Genomic DNA, 17,165 nt, shown 5'->3' with positions numbered 1-17,165 from the left:
GTTTTCTACATAGCCCAGAGATGGGACATAGAAAATATCTAATGTTTACTCGTATAAAAATGAGTTTTTTACACCTGCGCAGAGTGATATTTCACATACAAATTTACCTCATTATGTGGTACAACACAACTTAAATTAAATTGTAATGCTAGGAGGTCACAGTATGAGTATTAAGCTTTATAAATATTAAAAAACGAATTTAAAAGCACTTATTTTGTAAATAATTTTTTCATAATTAATAATTTTTTTAAATAAAACCAATCATTTTGATAATTCCACATAGGAAAAGCAAGCTTCATTCCTTGCCTATCATATTTAGATGCATTCATTCATAAGCCTAAGCACAGGAGCCTAACTTGAAACGTGAAACATTTTGCGCCACTTTTTTAAAAAGGACAGTCATAGTCATTATTTAAACATCAGAACCAAGAATGTGCTTATGTAAAAAGGCTTTAAGAAAGGAAATCCCTACTTTAAATGTTTTCCTGCTTTATAAAATAATGAACCTGATTTTTGTAACTTTTTAAAACAGCAGTCTGAAATGCAGGGTTTTACACCATGTTCTTTAGTGACAAAATCCTGGCTGAGTCAACATTCCTGTCTCTTCGTGGCCTACAATCAAAACGACAGCTGTTTGCTTAGCGGCAGTTAAAACACAGCTGTCGGAAGCTTTTTTCAGTGTTGAAATGTAAGCACGGTGACAATCTATTTAAAACTGAGGCATTTCAATGCATGTTCTATAATATGTGTTTAGTTCAGCAAAAATTTACTCAGATGATGTGTTTGCCTGTTAATATCTAATACAATGTATCCAAGGAAAATGCTGTAACATTTTAAAATTATTTATTGCAAAACACACAATTTCGTTTTTTGAGGCCTAGTTTATTCCTATTCAATGTGAATTCTAATGTTATCTTTTTAAGCATTAGCAGTTCGTACATGTGCATAGTTGCTTACTCTATAAATTAAATAGTAACAAATAAGTATTTAGCATATCATATGGTTCATTTCTGTATTTTTATTTAATTTTTATGTAATATTAATTAAATGACATTTTGCATAACAGACTGATGGCAGTAAAAAAAAGACAGACAAACACATTGACCTCATTCCAGACATATACAGAAGGGGTCATACACTCAGGACACATAATACAGCGCGCTTAAGGCTAGCAATCCTTACACAAAGAGAGCTATTGCTATTTACTCACAGAAGTTCCACTAATGGGAAAACCACAAACAACATAGACATTTAAACACACATTTAACCCACAGATCAACACTTAAGACAGAAACAAAGGACAGCCCACAGACTATACTTATACCAAGCCATTTGTAAATACTAGTTATAAGTCATATTTACAAGAAGCACTTCTCAATAGTATTCCAAAAGACTACAAAAAAAACAGCCCAACAAACTGTTTTATTTCCAAGAAGCCAAAATACACTCAATTCACTAGCTTTTTCTGGTAGAATACCAAAAAATCGCTCATCATGTCTCCATTTAAAAAAATGCGCAGAAAAAGGATCCTTGTTTGTATTATGTCCATATTTTAATTCCCTGGGGATACAGAATCACCAAGGAAGAAGATGTTTTTATAGGTACTCCCTCTAGGGGAGCCAGCTTATTTAATTCACATCTCACTCTGGTACCTCCAAAAAGAAACACATTCTTCAATGTGTGCTTGAAACAGGCATGCCAAAAATATTGCAGAATATGCAAATATTATACGCAAAGTAGCACTTAAAGTACGCTTGTACGTTGTGCCGTTCAAATCTATTCAAAACAGAGAAAAATCTCCTCATTACCTGCCTACACAAATTGCAATTCATATATCTTTCCCATACAAATCCAAAATTGGCCAACACAAATTCCAAAATTACAAAGCCACAGTAAGCGTTACTAAACTACCTTACCAATCCCAGTCAACAAACCAACAGCAAGCGCCGCAAAACGACTCTTACCAATAAAATGGTTGTCCAAATTCTAACTGCCAAGTTCTAAATGACCTAACGGTCTTTTTTTAGAATACTCACGCCAAAAAGGTTCTCAGTCAGGAGTGACATCATGTGGAGGATCAAAATCAGGAAGATCAGAAATATACCGGGCAGCAGAGACAGAGAATCCCCAGAATCTCCGTGCACAGAGTACCTCCTTAGTAGAATCCTGTCCTGTCCTCCTCAGTAGATTTCTGTCTCCTGACAAGATCACTCCCTCAGATGGCCACTTATTTGATGAGCCCAACATTGGGCGCCATTTGTAGAAAACAGAAAACCTTCTCAGGGGTCCCACTGATACTTGGTCCTTTTAAACCAACAAAGAAGAAATTGGCACAGAAGCTGAAATATAAAATACATATTTATTAAACCTCAGATGAGGGAGACTATGTCACACAGAAGCCTTAGCAACTGAATGAGGCAGTCTAAGGAGTACAGAAAACTGGGGCCTTATATATGCTTAGGGTTACATAGTCAGCATAAGACCAAGGGGAGGTCCTGGCACATGTAATGATGCAAAATGACTAATATGGGCATACAAGATCTGCTTGCTCAACAAAGCGGGAGGAGCTAACAGTGGCTGTTTTTGGCAAACACATCCTGACATTTACATACTAGGAACAGTTACAAGGACAGCTGCAAGCTCAACTGAGCATGTGCGAAGGTAGAAGATGCTGAATATAGTTTGTTTCTAGGCAGATTACAGAGCAGTCAACACTCAGGGAGGACAGAGCACATGGCGAGCATGTGGCAGCTCATGGCAAACAAGATGGCTGCCAAGAATACAAAATGGCTTTCAACTCATGCTGACCAATCCGTCCAATATTTAACAATAGGAACTACACGACATAGCGGTCAATGTTTGTTGGTTTATATTCACAAGGGTATCAAACGTTTGGTAACGCACAAATTTGAAACATTAGATTCTGAGTAACTCAGTCGTACTTTTCTCAGAAACACTAACTCTCATATTCCAAAGACGCCTGGAATGAGTAAGAGTTTATTTCTGCCACAGCTGAGTAGGAAGTATCCTATGTATTGGCTGTAGGTTATAATCACATTTGAAAAGGAAAAAAAAGAAGTTCCATATTGTGCAACTTTTTCTTTTGTGTTCTTGATACCAGTTCAGTGTTCCTAAACATGTCCAATAGAGACAATACTGCAGAGACAGGCTCTTTGAGAAATACACCACCAGCTTCTGCTGTAACACCAGCAGCAGCACAAAATTTAATAAGAGAGGACAATCCTAACTCTAAAATATTACACCCTGAAGTTAGGAAAGCTCTCACAGTTAAACATTTAAAACACGGTTTGCCTCCACAAGGTGGTAGAGCAGTCTTTGTCATTGAAGCACAGGAGGCATATCAGACAGAGGTGTTCTATTTGTGGGTAAAATTCCCACCAATAGATGCAACAGACAATATATTTCACTTCTATCAAGAAGATGAACCACCAAGAGACTATACTCCTTTCGAGGATATAGAAAATCCCAATCACTTACCAGGAAAATACACTCTGGTTTAGTGGTGCCTAAAACATACAAAACACAAAACAAGACTAGGTCCTCTAAGTAGAAGAGGAGCTACATGGCCAATTTTAGTTTGATACACTCCACATCCTAAAATTAACACAATGACAGAAGCTGAAGTTAAAACCCAGCTTAAAGATGTAATTACATTACACAGACAGGTAATATTATATGTCATGAGAGCTCAGACAATCCAAAACTCTACATCAATTCCAAATGGAGCCCCTCAACATGGGACAAAATTAAAAATAACTTCACAGACTCTACATGCGTTCATGGGAAAAGTTCCCACAAAACACGAACCGATTCCATTCTGGATAGCTCAAAAAATAACACAGACTGAAGCTGTTTTTCCAGACACAACTCCCCATGAGAAACACAGAATTCTGACAATTAGTCTGCTGTTGGGGATCACATCACAACTGGAAGACTGTGACACTTGGGATTCAGACTTTGATGCCATATACACTAAAACACATGGTGTTCCTTCATTAGCTGTATTACCTGACGTATTAAAACAAAACCAGAATGAGTATGGGATAGGACCTGTCCTGGACTTAGGAATGAAATGATTACATAGTTTTAAACAGGTATCAACAATAATATTATCAAATATCAAAGGGAAAGCAGCAGCAGTAGCGACCTGCCAGCGACTCAGAGAACTGGATGTAACATATAGAGAAGCAAAGCTACCAAGAATAATTGAAGAATCTTACGCAGAAATGGGTAGGGATAGGTTAGGGAAAAGAACCCTACAACCACATTTGTCAAATGGCCCTGAAAAGGACACACACAAAAAAACCTTTGGCCCTCCTAAAAAGAGATGGGAAAACAACAAAGAGGGTACTACTGGAAATAGAACCCAGTCAAAAGGAGGATCTCCTCAAAAGGAGCACTCTGAAAAAAGGTACAACTTCAGGAAAAGGGAAAATATTCAGAAACTTGACAGGTATCAGGATACTGATACACGTACCTCTTGTTCTTTTCCGGTTTCTGTGAAGACATCTGAAAAGAGAGGAAGGTCAGAACAAAGAGAAGATCGTTTACCTTCTAAAGACAAACATCGTAGTCTGGAAGTGAAACCAAAACATCAATTCACGATGAAAAAGGTGGCAAGTATTACTATACATCATGCCAAAAAATTCTGAGGACCCAACTATTGAATGGGGAATGGGCTCAGACGATGCTGGACAGTGCAGCAGAAGTGTCAATAGCTCGCCAGAACGTGAATAACTTTCTGGAGGTAAAGGATCTGAATGAATACATCACTGTTGAAACAGCTGATACAAGGGTTAGTGCTCCAGAAAAACTATATGAAATAACACTCCGGTTAGAGGGAGATAAGCCCAGGAAAATTAAGATCATCTTTTGGGAAAAATTATCAAAGGGTTATGACATTTTGCTAGCTGAAAAGGACTGGCCTCCTAAAGTCGTGAGGGAGTGCCCACATGGTGAAGACATCAATATGCCAGCATTCTATCAACTAAATTCCAATGAATTTAAAATACATATATGCCAAAAAATTGGCAATTTTACAAGCACCAGCATTATATAAAATCATGTTGGGTGGGATGAGGATTCTCCTCATCATAAAATACATTTAAAACAAGAACCAACTGCACAGAGACGGAATCCTATAAAGCAAGATGTTATAAAACAAGTCAGAGATATTTAAGATCAACTTGAATATCGGGGGTAATTGAAAATTGTACATCTCCAATGAACAATCCTTTGTTTCCCGTGGGGAAACCAGATAACACATTTAGATTAGGTTTGAGTTACAGACATCTGAACTCATGCACAAAAACATTTGCTGTACAAAATGCACACATGCACACATTAATGAATAATATTGGTCGGAAAAAATACAAACCAACATTAGACATATCAAATGGATTATTTTGCCAAAATATAGCACCTGAAAGCAAGTACGTAACAGCATTCTCAATCATGGGAGCACAAAAACAATTTTTTCGTCTTCCTCAAGCATTTAAGAACAGCCCAGAATTATTTTCAGCAAGAGTCACTGAGTTGCTACAACTCTATGATGATGAAGCATAATAATAATAAGAATCCATATTTGTAAAGCGCACAATCACCCGTAAGGGTCTCTAGGCGCTGGGGGCCGTCGGGAAGATTAACCAAGCTATTGCCCAGAGTCACATGGTGCGGGGCTAGTCTGCCGCCGGAGCCGGGGATCTAACTGTGATCCCCAGATTCCGGAGTCAGTCGCCTTAGCCGCGGCACCACACCTCTTCCTCTGAAGCTTTATCCTATGTCGATGACATCTATCTAACTGATGATGACTTGGACAGGCACTTGAGAAGACTGAACACTATTATTTTAGGGTTCACCTCTGAGGGTTACAAGTTCAAGAATTTCCCATCTATGGGGGCTGCCCAGGTCGCACAGACGGAGAGGCCTGCAAAATTGAAGACACCTACAGTCGACACCATATCCTCTTAGGGAAGCGGTGAGCAGGCAACGGAAAGACTCTGCCTCGCTGGGCTGAGACGGCACGGAGGGGTCCAGGTTCCGCTGCTTAGAGAAGATGGCACGATCCGAAGGTGAAGAGGAACATGAGGACCCAACCTCTGGCGATGAATCGCCGGATGCACCATCCTTGCATCCCCTGGTCATAGCTATCCACGAGATGGAGCAGGACAAAGCCCAACGGCCTGGGAGCACTCAGGGTGATACCCAGGACTCACACTCTTGACATGGGATGATACAGGTGACGGAAGATCCAGCTCATGCCCGGACGTCATGCAAGTTACTAATAACCCCCCTTTCTTTTTCATTGTTACACTAGGGGGACAATTGTGTTTTATGCTTAATTACTGGGTTGTTAAAAGAACTTTGTGGGGGGGTACTAGTGGGGGACGACAGACCTTCCTTCGCCAGAAAGTCCTAGAGGCAGTTTGGGTAGCTAATGGGACTGGAAGGGGAGGGCGGTGGGGTGGGGGGATGTTGGGGGGAAGACCAAGTTCACTGGGGGAGGGGGATGGTGGGGATGCGGGGAAAGTTTGTTTCGTCATGTCATGTAGAGCACACGCGCACACTTCACTACGACTCCTGACATAGGACACGAGAGGCCACCAGCTCTCACTACACAATACACTCATGGGTGACCCAGAAAGAGTAACTGTGTATAAAGAAGGTTTTAGAGTACTGACCTGGAACGTAAACGGCCTGGGCTGTAAGATTAAACGGGGACTGGTCAATAACTATGTGAAAAGATCCAGGGCGGATGTCATTCTCCTACAGGAAACACATTTGCAAGGTACCAAATGTGCCTTCTTGGCGAGGGGGCAATATAGAGTTCTGGCCCACGCGGGGTTCACTTCGGGCTCCAGAGGAGTGGCAATCCTGATTAGAAAGCATCCACCTATGACAATAGTGCAGGTCTGGACGGACCCACAGGGAACATATGTAGGAGTGCGCGGACAGTGGGGAAGGAAGGAGTACACGTTTGTTTCAGCGTACGCCCCGCCCAAACTCCAGGCAGGCACAGTACGGGGAGTTTCTGATATTCTCCTCAACACAGCAGACACGATTCAAATCCTTGGGGGAGACTTTAATGACGTAATGGACACTACACTGGATAGGACAGGTGATCGTGATAGACCCCAAAATGTGACACCCCTGGCCAAATCTATGTCCGCGCTCGGTCTACTTGATGTGTGGAGATGGCTTCATCCGGGCGCTAAGGCATATTCCTTCTTCTCCGGGGCCCCACAAAGTGTACTCCCGCCTGGACTACATTTTTATGGCACGGCAAATATCAGACACATCAGAGTATTGTGCACGTGGTGTGTCTGACCACTCCCCATTACTGTTAGCGGTGGGTAGGAAGAGGAGGGAGGGACCTAGGACACTCAGACTGTCGGCGTGGGACCTACAAAACGCAGAACTCCTGAGGGGCCTAAGAGCGGACGTAAAAGTGTTCCTGGCAGAAAATGTTGACACAGTGGACTCACGAGTAGTTCTTTGGGAGGCACTTAAAGTGGTACTCAGGGATAGGGTACAGTGTAGACTGGCGGAAGATAGGAAGAAAGTCTGGACCGAGGTACAGGAACTGGAAACGCAAATTCTGACAGTTGAAAAGGAACATATGCGTACCAGAGACCCGGGGAAACTTCGGCGTCTGTCCGATCTGAAAACCCAGTATAAGCAATTAGTGACGGGGAGGCAAAGGCACAGGCATTAGCTACTATGCACCGCCTCTACGATGTGGGAGACAAATCCGGGAGGCTCCTGGCATGGTTAAGCAGGAAAGAAAGGGAAGACCGCTGGGTAGACAAGGTGAAAGATGGTCAGGATGAATGGGCCGACACAGACGCCAGGATAGCGGATACATTCGCTGAGTTCTATAAGGCCTTCTATGAAGCGCGTGAACTGGGCTCAAAAGAAGATGCACTGCATTACATGGCACATATCAACCTCCCAGAGCTTGAGGAGACTGACCACAAAGATTTAGAGGCAGATATAATGGAGGAAGAAGTTAGGGTGGCACTGACAAAGCTTTGACCGGGGAAGGCCCCGGGCCCAAATGGTTTCCCGGCGGATTTTGTTCAAAAAAACGGCGGATCTCCTGACCCGCCACCTGCTGGGTCTTTTCCTAGATGCTGAGAAGGAGGGACAGTTCCCACTAGACCTCAGACAGGCCACAATTGTCCCGATTCATAGGCAGGGAAAGCCAGCGGACGACTGCTCGCCCTACCGCCCCATCTCCCTCCTAAATGTAGAGGCGAAACTGTATGCCACAATCCTGGCCCTCCGCATGTGACGGGTTGTAACAGGGTTGGTCCATCTTGACCAGACGGGGTTCATCCCAGAAAGGGCCACTAGATATAATTTACGGCGGACCCATATTTGGCTCAGGGAGGTAGAGGGCAGGACTGAGCCCCACTGGTTCCTATCCCTAGATGCAGAGAAGGCGTTCGATGCTGTCCACTGGCCTTTTCTAGAGGGAGTACTAGAGTGCATGGGATTCGGGCCCAAGTACAGACATAAGATTAGTCTCTATATACCAGCCCTAGTGCTAGAGTTAGGGTCAATGGGATGCTATCGGGGCCTTCCCGATACAACGGGGCACCAGGCAGGGATGCCCCCTATCTCCCCTGTTGTTTTTTCTATCCATTGAGGTAATGGCCTGTGTGGTAAGACAGAATGTAGGGATCACCGGGTTCCAGCATCTCATCGGTTTCATAGGGCCAGCAGATGAAACCGATGAGAAATTGTCCCTGTACGCAGACAATGTCCTGCTCTATGTTACGCAACCGGAAACTACTATACCGACACTGTTTGCGGAATTAGACTGCTACGGAACTAAATCAGGGTACCAGATTAATTGGCACAAGTCGACACTGTATGACCCACAGGGCAAGGAGGAGTGGCCCACGCTGCAAGAGAGACTACAGACAACTAGAGAGGGGTTTATGTACTTAGGAATATTTGTCACGACCGATGGCAACCTCTCCTACGACCGTAATATCAGCAGCGTCATTCACAATTTTTCAGAAGATGCCAGTAGATGGCAATTGCTCCCCCTGACGATTCTGGGACGAGCAGCTATGTTTAAAATGGTCGCACTCCCCAGATTTTTATATGCATTCCAGAACTAATATTTCCCCTTGAAGTGTAAGGTATTCCGAGACATTCATGGGGAACTGAGGTCCTATCTATGGCTGGGTAAGCAACCTAGAGTAGCCCTCTCGACCCTACAGAGACACCAATATGATGGTGGGATATCTTTGCCTGACTTAGAGGCCTACTACTGGGCAGAACACCTGGCGCCCATAAATGAATGGCTACATGCGCCCGCCACACACCCCACCTATGCACTGGAAAGGCACACTATGGGCACCCGCACCTGTCTACATTACATATATGGAGGGAGGGGACAGGCCAGACTACTGCCGGCTACTAGAATCACTCTGGGAGCGTGGAAGAGGGCGACAAAGGCAATACAGTGGGAGCACAAACCAACGGAGCAAACTCCACTGTGGCACTGCACCTGGCTGAAGGAACTAAGCAAATTGAAGGGGTTTCAGGGGTGGGATGCCATAGGCATCTCTACTCTAGGAGACGTGACTAAAAAGGGGGCGCTGCAATCCTTTCCTTCGCTCCAAGAGGAATATGGGCTCCACCGCTCCCAGTTCTTTAAATATATGCAATTAAGGCATGCTTGGAGGGCAGAGGGGGCATCGCTGGAGGCACTCCCCGAATACGCTCCGTTGGAGCGACGCCTTCTACAGGAACAGATCCCCGGGAAGGCAGTATCCCTGACATATAAAACCATCATGAATAATAGACCAAACAAATTAGAAGGCCTCAGGACCACCTGGGAATGGGAAGGGGGGATATGGATGACGTGGACTGGGGAGTAGTACTGATGCATCCTAGGGAGGTAGCGATTAAATCACGCCTCCGTCTGATTCAGTTTAAGATCCTCCATAGGTCCTATTTCGATAGAGTGAGGCTACATAAACTAGGGAGAATACCTGACCCATGCTGTCTGCGCTGTGGCCACAATAGAGGGGACTTCCTGCACACCATCTGGTCATGTCCATGCATTCAAAAGTATTGGGGGGAGGTCTTAGCCGAACTGGGAGAGGTGCTGGAGACGGACGTCCCATCAGACCCGAAGTTAATACTCCTGGGGATGACTAATGATGTAGACTTGGCACGCCCACTGCTGATTTTTCTGGGGCTAGCCCTGGTAGTGGCCAAAAGGGACATATCCAGGAAATGGGGGGCGCCAGACATTCCACAGCTGGAGGAGTGGAGGAGGGGAATGGACCTTTACATATCAGCCGAAAGGGTCACGTATAAGGCGAGGGGCTGCCCAAAGAAATTCTGCAGAGTATGGGGAAAATGGCGACACTACCATTGGTTGGATGAAGGACTCTAAGAGGTCGCAAACACTTGAATGTATGAGTGACAGGGGAGGGATGGGTTTCTGGGGACGGGAGATATTACTGCAATGGACTCAGATGATCGTAACGGCAGAACAATTGGATGTTGGACTTTGGGGCCTGATTTGTCGGGGGTAGGGAGGGTAAGGAGGGGGGATGTGGGAGTGTTGCTCAATACTAACATGCTTGTTATTTGTTCTCTTTGCTGCAAACAATAAAAATGGTTTTAAAAAACTTTAAAAAAAGAATTGCCCATCTAGGTGTCCTGTTCTGGGGATATGAACTTTCCAGTGAAGGAAAATGCTCAGCAGCTAATTTCTTACTGACATGTGCACTGCTACAACCACAAAAAATGCTGAAACAATTACAGTTGATACTCGGTTTTCTAAATTTTGGGAGAACATACATTACATTCTATGCAGAAAGGGTAAAACCCCAATATGCAATAATAAAACCTGATTTTTCAGTAAAAGAGTGGACAACAGAACACACAAAAATTATTTGTTCGCTCCGGGAAAATAGCTTCCAAACATATGCAAACACGCAACAACTCTCACAACCTCGTGATCAGAATAATTACAGGTCAATAGGGGTACACTCACTTGACATTTAATGAAGGGGAAAAAGTACCCATAACATACAAATCACATTTGTACACAGCCGCAGAAATGCGCATTTATTCATCATCAGAAAAAACTACGACTCCAGTAATGGAAGCTGTAGCAGCAGGTAGAAATATAGCAGGGGGGAAGAAATTAATTGTCGTAACACTGATACCAGACTTTGAGGCTCTCGCTAAAATATCTAATACTAAATAGATACATTGGGTTACTTCCCTTACTACAGCGAGCATTAAGTTCAGGTTCGACAATAACATAACAAAGAAATCTTTGCATTTCAACACCCCAAACGATAACTATCTTTGTACCTCGAAGTCATGCCTCTTGAAGGATTTAAATTTATACATTTGAAGAAACTCAGTGCATAGCACAATTAGCGGAACTAAAAGCATTAGTACTTACACTACTGAATACGGATCAAGAATGCCCCACACTTATAGTGTGCAATTCGTTTTACTGTGTAGAGTCATTTAATCAACATATACTGAACTGGGAAAAGAATGGTTTCGAAGATGCAAAGGGAGGCATAATAAAGCATAACACGCTTTGGGAACAAGTAGTTCTTTTGAAAAACAAACTACCAAAAGCTCATGTGATACACACGCTGAGTCATAAACGTGAGGACGTTCACGTTGCAGGGAATTCATTGGCTGATGAAGCCGCCAAGGAAGCAGTCTATATGGCTTCCGTAGCTGCAATCACTCATTCACAAATGAAAATAGACAGTGAAACATTCCTGGCTGTCAAGGCAACTTCAAAAGGCTGGTGGTGGTTTAAATTGAAAAACAAAGACTGAGCAAGAGAACAGAAGCACAAGCCTTAGTGTCTGAAACCCTTTGTGTGTGTGTGAAAGGAAATGAATCTCATCAGCCCACCCATGTGGCGGAGCCTCATCATCTGGGATTATGAAAGGTCAAGGTCTAGATAAGGAGACACACCTGATGATATTGTGTGTATTTCCCCAATTCTCCAAGACCTCCAGTGATGGATCCGACCAAAGATGTTGTATGTGGGTATGATGGTGTGAGAAAATTAAATTGCAGTGAAGAAAGTGTGAACAAAAAACAACAGCGGCTAATTAAAATTGGCTACCATGATATGAGGGAAACTTTAATAGGAATACATCATGGTGTCATGATTAAAAGAAAGTGTATGACAGTCTGAAAAAATGACTGTCCAACCAGAATGGTATAGTGGTCAACATGTTTCTGCCATGCAGGGGCGGCTCCCCTGCCAGGCTTTCATCAGGACCTTGGAAAATACACTACTGCAATAACGTACAAAAATCATAAGTAAATTTTGTAACCAAATAATACCCGATACTGTACCGTCCGCGAGATACTTTCTGCGTCGGTGTATCCAGAATTTCTAAAAGGATTCTTTCCTGAAGAAATTCAAAACACACAGGTATTGCCATATAATACCTATATCTGACACATCCCAAATGTGCTTACTGTTCAAAAACAAATTGATTTGCTTCTAAGTCTAGCTTCGAAAGAGATAGTATAAAACAAGAGAGAAATAATTTGTAAATGTTAATTTACTCACCCAAATATTCTTGGGAGTAAACCTCACCTCTCCTGGCCACTGCTCAGGAAATGGAGGTCCCGCTCTGTGATAATGGAAAATAATAGTACACCAATATGTGGGTTATCCAGTCAAAGTCAAACCCAGACAGGTAAATATCCATTAAATGTGCTCTCTTCAGGATGCACTCAAATAACCTTAGTATTTAGTCACTTAAAAATGGAGAAAGCTGAAACCCCAACAGCTGTCACTATACGTGGAACAAGATGTAATAAAACAATAGCACAAAGATGTAGTGTGTCCAAATGGCAGCTATTGTTCATATCGATAAATATCAAAGATGCATGACCCAAACCAGCGATGACTGGAACATAGAAATGCCAGAATAGTTCTAACTTTGTTCTCCTTTGACATCGCATATGTTTGGATTTAGTCTTAAAGAGAGGTCAAATATCAATTCTTGTACAAGGACCTTCCTAAGTCAAGACAAACAACAGGAAAAATAGCAGCATAATATGCAGACGATCGAAGCAACGAGACGACCTGCCACTCCTTACCTGTCCGTCGGTACCTCTGGCCTCGTCCTAGGCCAAGGGGGGAGCTACCGGCATGACGGTACTAGGATGTTAATTAGCCGTCTTGTAGCCAATCAAAACATCGCCGCCGAACATGCGGCCGGCGGACCTGTTTGGAACCCGCTAAAGAAACAGCCGTTTCGTAAGGAACTGCCAGATTGGTGCACCCCACAGAAGGGAGCTGCTGATTGGCCCTTCTATGGCCAATGGTTACCATGTCTCAAGTCATGTACACGACAACAAACCCGTAGAGTTTGTACGAGATGCTGGCATTAACTGTTGGTAATATGTTAGCACAACAATCACTTAGACCCGATCGATGACAAAGTGGTTCTAAAATAAAACCGCCTCTATCGTTTGTCAAATCTTCGGCTATCATAATAAATGCGTGATAAGACAGCAGTGCGAATCTTGCAACTGCATGTCGGAAAATGCCGCGGCCCCATGGGTTAGTTTAAGTAATAAGTCGGCTCATTTTAAACCGGGAGTTGAATAAACCGCTGGCTATAGAAACAGCCTTTTCATAAGGAGCTGTCAGATTGGTGCAGCCCACAGAAAGAAGCTGCTGATTGGCCCTACAATGGCCAATAGTAACCATGTCTAAATCGTGTGAACGGCAACAAGCCCGTAGAGTTCGTGCGAGTTGATGGCGTTAACTGATGGTAATAAGTTAGCACAACAATCACAAAGACCCGATCGGTGACAAAGTGGTTCTAAATAAAACCGCATCAACGATCGGGGCTACCTTTGCCCCAAACTCAGTGGCGACAGCTTTTTTCTTTGTTTCGCATTTGCGAACGTTTTTTTTAAAAATATCTTTACACTCTTAATTTTTCAACTTGTTTTCTTCGTTTGTTTTCATATTCTTAAATCGTTTTACTCCTCCTGCAAGATAGTGCAATTTTCAAGGTTTCTCATGTTATGGCCGGCCATCCGAACCTTTCACCAATAACACGTGCTGAAGCAAGTTCATTAAAAACGCAGTTTATTTAACCCAATGCATTTCAGACCACTGGGGTCCTTCGTCAGGGGTAACTGTAACAACAATAAAACATGTTTTTTTTCAGTAAATCAGCAATGTGTATACTCATTATTAAACATTATCATTTCACGAAACACGCTATTTCTTCCATTGCTTACCCTAAGCTATCTGACTCCTTTCAAATCTAGTGAACCTGAATCCTTCAATACCTACACTCACCCTTCCCTCTCTGTTCTTCATTATATACCTTCCGTTATCCAACATGTCGTTAGCACTTTCTCCCGACCCTTAGGATGAAGCCTCTGTTTCTCTATTTCCTTTCTCACTCTCTCTCCTCACTGACTCATCTAAATCTTCCTTCCGTTTCAATACAAACAGTATCCACATTTCCTATGCACCTTCGCTCTTTCAATCGGCTTGCTGCTTCACCTTCACGCTAAAGCCTTTCTCCTACCCACGCTCCCTCTCGATGTCTCACCCCGCCTACCTGCTACTCCATCTTCGTTCTCCTTACTTCCACTGTCTCGAATGTTACCTATTCTTGCTAACGCCCGTGTTTTTGAACCCTCCTTACTCATCCGTTTCCTGTCACTCCCTCCTCCCATCAACTCTCAGCCACCACCCTCTCCCCTGAACACTACAACTCCCATAGTGCACTGTAGTTGCGTTGATAACTTGGTGAACAATGCAATTATTTGTTTTCAAACAACGAGTTTCCACTTTACAATATACCGAACATATAAGCGTCTGAAATCTCCAATGTCACTTAATAACCATCTGACTCGTTTTCATATAAACGTGTAAAAATGAACCAAGATCTTCCGTCTTGCAGGGAGGCTCCTGAATGCATTCTTCAACCTTCACATTTGTTTTTCCAAAGTGGGTGCGACACGTTTTTGTATGATGTTCTAAATAAAACCGCCTCTATCGTTTGTCAAATCTACGGCTATAGTAATAAATGAGTGATCGGACAACAGTGCGAATCTTGCAAAAGAATGTCGGGAATTTTTTTTTTGAGAGTGGTTGGGTGTCAGGGATGAACCCACCAAGGTTTGCCGACCACCTATGTATACGTCTGTTTTGAGTCTCCTTATAAGTAATAAAGATTAAAAAATTGGAACTACCTCTATGTTGATAGCGGAATGAAGAGGACCAAACTGTTTTCCAGGTACCATGGAGACCTCAGTTCAGCAATCAGCATATGTGTGGTATCTCCATGGCAAAGCACCCCACGGGAACTGGCAGTTTTAGAGGAAAAAGTGTTAGAGGAAAAATTGTTGGAGAAAAAATTACAGTGAATGCAACCATAATAGACGGAAAGGTATCCCAATCCATGGGAAATGATTCACCAAATAGGAGCACTTAAAACTGGTGACATAAGGGGGTAGTTATTAGATAGATACCCAAGGGATGTCATCATTTAAACCTTCCGTGTCACCCTTCAATCGATATATCCATTTCTGTTCTCTCAGAAACAGGAACCTTGAAACATCTCATACGTGGGGCGGTACAAAAGGTTTTTCCAGAACTGTCCAGCTCATCTCTTCTGGGGTATGTTTCATTTGGAGAAAATGGTTGGTAAGTCTGGTTGCTTGTGTATTGCACCGAATGGTGCTCTTGTGTTCGTTTATACGTATTCTGATCTTTCTGGTTGTCATCTCTACATAGCACAAGGCACATGGACACGTGATGAGATATATCAACTTTTCACTATTACAGTTAGTGTGACTCTTCAGAGTCCAGGGTCTAGGAGTGCCAATGTCTATGGTAAGGATCTTCTTCGTTTGAGGACAGGCAGTGCATTGTCCGCAAGGGAAATGGCCCTGTACTGGAGGTAAGTTTCATAGAGTGTTAACCGATGTCATCTCGTTTCCTTTACATCTAGGCCTTATATGAACCAGGCTGTCTCTCAGGTTGGTGCCGCTCTTGAAAGAAAATAACGGTGTTTGAATGACAGAACCTGCGGTGTTAAGGATCTTCCAATTCTTCTTCACTGTTTTCTGCAGTTTATTTGACAATGTGCAGAATGTCGTCACAAAGTCAACCTGTCAAGTGGTGGTTTCAAAACAGGGGGACTTAACAGAGCTTCCCGGTTGTTATTCATAGCACGCTTCTGTGCTCTTTTGATCATGTGTCTCGGATAGTCACGATTTTGTAATTTTGAAGCCAGGTCTCTCGCGAAAAACTCAAAGTCAGTTCTGATGGAGCAATTTCTGAGGACTCTTAAAAATTGTCCAACAGGCAAATTCTCCCGCAAGGACTTTGGGTGGTGGCTGGTGTAGGACAGTAAGGAGTTGCGAGCCATCGGTTTGCGGTACAATTTGCTCCCGAGGTCCCCCATTTAGCTCTGGGGCTTATAAGGAGGCCATGGCTAGTCTGGGTGTGAAATTGCCATACTCCTCACCTTACCATCCCGAGGGAAATGCGTTTGTAGAGCGACAAAAATGAGATATAAAGCAATCAATAACAGCTAGAGTATTAGGTTTGGGTGCGGGCTGGGTCAAACATCTATGTCAAGTTGAGGGTAGCATTAATAATAAGCCAAGAGCTTCTCTGGGGGAATCAATCCATATTAATTGTTATTTGGCATGAGAATGTGGGTTACTAATCTTGAACGCTCAGGTACAGTGGTAGAAACAACCCCCTTTGATGTCGAAGAACGTTTGGCTGTTTTACAGGACATTAATGAAATAAGTTCGAAACAAAACAACTTGATCCTGAAAGCATCCACCACTGGGGAAAATTTGGCTGTCACTGCAAGGCCTGTCTGAATTCCAAAAGTTGGGCATCTGGTCAAAGAAAAGATTGCAGACAAAAAGGAGTTTGGTCCATCTTATAGAAAACCAGTTCCTGTGTTGGCAATCCACAGATCAAGAACAGTACTTCTGCCACCCCTTGCCGGAAAAAAGGAGAAAAGATTTGTGTCAATCGACCACTTCAAACCACATCATGTGGCCAATACTAAATAGTAGGCCTCGTGGACTCTGCCTTAGTAGCAGACATCCTCCTCTTGCTA

The sequence above is a fragment of the Lissotriton helveticus genome, chromosome 10, assembly GCF_964261635.1.
Source record: "Lissotriton helveticus chromosome 10, aLisHel1.1, whole genome shotgun sequence".
Classification (NCBI taxonomy): domain Eukaryota; kingdom Metazoa; phylum Chordata; class Amphibia; order Caudata; family Salamandridae; genus Lissotriton; species Lissotriton helveticus.
The sequence above is the reverse complement of the archived record's forward strand: the minus strand, read 5'-3'. Positions refer to the sequence as shown.